Source organism: Triticum urartu, chromosome 4A (genome assembly GCF_056163025.1).
Source record: "Triticum urartu cultivar PI428250 chromosome 4A, HENAU_Tu73, whole genome shotgun sequence".
Classification (NCBI taxonomy): Eukaryota; Viridiplantae; Streptophyta; class Magnoliopsida; order Poales; family Poaceae; genus Triticum; species Triticum urartu.
Window position 1 is genome coordinate 517,038,860 of NC_141876.1, and position 3,257 is coordinate 517,042,116.

Genomic DNA, 3,257 nt, shown 5'->3' on the forward strand with positions numbered 1-3,257 from the left:
GTGCTTACCATCAGATGTCTTTCTGGAATTCTTCAAAATCTCCAGTTTGGCGCTGACGGCTGTTAGGTTGGTCCGACACCCTTCAAGCTCCTTGGAAAATGTGTTATTATTCTCCGTGAGTACCTGGCGGTATAACAATCCTTCAATCAGTTGGGCCAACTGCTTCAAGTCTTGGGGGCTACGGGCATATGACCATGTTAAAATGTGTCAAATTTCACCTGCATTTTCTTTGAGAACAGCTGAATAATTCCGGCAAGGCCGTCTCGAGCGGCCCGGATATAGGCATTCATCGAATTTAGTGCGGTGAATTCTTGTTCAGACAAGGCCGGCGTACGCATGGCTTCCTTCAAGCGACGGTGATTCATCACTCTCTCCACTTTGGAATTTTTGACACGTCATCTGAATCTTCTTGAGGAGGTGGAACGGGCGCGGCATTTGCTCGCGTCCTAATTGGCGAGTTCGGCATCGGATTAGTGGGAATTTGGCTAATTGGGCGCTTTCCCACCGTTTGCCGTGCACTCCTCCTAAAAGAAGGTGAAACCCTTAAACAATCCAGACTCATGCCTAGGCATGCATTAAGTACAAATACCTCTTGGAAGATTGTGAAGCATTAGCAGTACTCCCGGCTCCTTTTCGTTTTGAACGACGGCCTTGAGCGGGGGTCGTCCTCGAAGAGTTGCGGTCCTTGGAACGCCGATCCTCATGAAATCCGGATTAGTACTACAGGAAATGATACAAATGAGGATCTCTTCTTAGGAAGCCTCTGGATACTCACAATGCAGAATGGGTAAAGGCGGGGGTAGTCGGCGATAATGGCCACTTCTGAATCATCAAGGCTCACCTGATAGAATACCCCATCGTGAAATTATAAATATATATACATTCATCTGGGCTAAATATTATTCTGTTACCCTATTTGAACTGATGGTTTCAAGTGATCGTACTGATGATTTTCATCTTGTCGAACTGATTGTCTTTTTGTCGGAATGGGGCGTGTAATATATCGTTGAAAATCTCTTGACATCTACATTACAAATACATAGAATGTTTTTTGCAAAATCATTATGATTTAAGAGCAGTTTCGAAAAACCTGTTTTTTTCAAAACCGAAAACGCATCGTATTTTGGGCTTAATTTTCAAACGGTTTGTCAGAATTGAGCAAATAAGATGGCGTTGGAAAGCTGGTGAAAATCCGCATCTTCCATATATCTATTATTTTTTCTAATTCTATATGATTTAAAAGTAATTTGGAAAATGGTGAAATTCTGGGCGAAACGTATTTTCGCGGTTTTTTGCAAACGGTTTGTCAGATTGATGCAAATGATACGGCGTTGGAAAGCTATGGAAAATGCGCAACTTTTTAGTATAGAAATGTTTTTCTAATTCCTTACAATTTAAAAACGAATTCGAATATGATCAAATTTGATTTTGAACGTGATTTTTTTAGAAGTTTGTCGAAATGGGGCAAATAATATACCGTTGGATAGCTATCGAAAATACAAAACTTACACATGTTGAACGTTTTCTCTACTTCGCAACCGTTTAAGAGTAATTTTGAATAAGGTGAAAACCATCATGTTGTTTTTCCTGTTTAAAAAATAGAGTACTTGTACTGATGTATGTATGTGTTTGTACTGGGGTATTTTTGACAGTAGTTTTGAATGGTTCCAAAAAAAGAGTACTTGAACGGATGTCCGCATGGATTTGTACTGAGCATGTTTTTACATACTAGACTTACTCTGTTTTTTCTGTATGGTTTTCCTCGTAACTTTTCAACGGTTCAAAGTGTTATCGTCCCCAAGCTTACATGGTTTATATCATTGAACCGAATGACCATTTTTTAAAGAAAATGTTTGTGTGTTTTTTTAACTAACATTTTTTTCAACAATGTTCTGGACTTCTCTCATTTTACGACTTGAACTTTTACCATTTGAATTTCAGTGGGGTTTCTTTTTTTGAGCTTTTTTCTCAAACTTATCTAGGACGTCGTGTTGAACTTACAACTTTTTAAATTGTGAACTTGTTGTGTTTTTACAATTCCAAAGCTAGCAAAAAAATTCTAAGTTACTGGCTCATTTGAGGATATCAGAGATAAAAATTGCCATCACCAAAATCAAGCATTAATCCGATCAAAAGAGATGAAATACATTGACTTAAATTCCAAAAGGAATACATGTTGTACGGCCGACGTAAAGACATGTAGAAGAATATTTATTAGCAAAATGAACTATAGACAGACAGGATTAGTAGCAAAATGAACTACCGGTACTGTAGATATTAGCAAATTTGAACTTCTAGTAATTCATTCCATTAGCGACACGAGTTTTTGAAGTCTTTGTCTGCACAAACTTTGAACATCAACAACATTTGCACCACGACACATCAAAGCAGTAACTCTACCATTTTTTGTACATACAAGCATACAAAAAATCACAGGAGGAACACAATATACCCCCATACGTCGTTGGACTGATGCTCTAGGAATTTTAGAACCTTACAAAATTGTGTCCAACGAATCTCGATGTGTGAACCTTCCAAAATCGAATCCCAAAATGTGGTGTACACACACTGTTTCCTATGCACCAAACGACCATATAAAATATGAACCAGTAATGTTCATCAGCAATATTTTGCATCATATGGAAATTGAAGCAGCAGTAAAAATGAACAACAGAAGTGAGAGAGAGCTCATAGGAGAAGAGTGCAAGCCTCGCGATGAGGAAAGTTGAACCCGACAGCCATGGACTGCTACTCATGACGAACTCGACCACCCTAATGCCATGGAGTTGGACTGAGGACGACACACGTGCGACATTGACGGTGGAGGATTGCGGCGGTGCCGGCATGCTAGAACGAGGAGGCGACACACTAGAAGGAGGCGGTTCTGCCACACGATTCGGCCTTGTCCTAGCTTCATCTTGTCTAACTTCACAACAAATCACTTGTAGGCATGAACACAAACACCTATAGGACTGCACGAACCACACAAAAATAAGTTAGTTGTAAACTCGTGAGGCAGCCAGAATCAACTCGGATGCAATGTTTCAAGAAGCCTCGCTCCCACAATTTTTCTCCTCTACTTGCTCTCTCTTCACCATCCCTTTTATTCTCTTTCTTATTTATCAAATCCAAACGTATTAGCAACAACAGCTTGGCTCCAAGAAGAAAAATGCAGAGGATGGGGGCAGCAGCGTGCAACTGGCGGCATGCTCACCATTTTTTTGTAGGGATGCATGTACATGTTGTAGCCGAAGAAA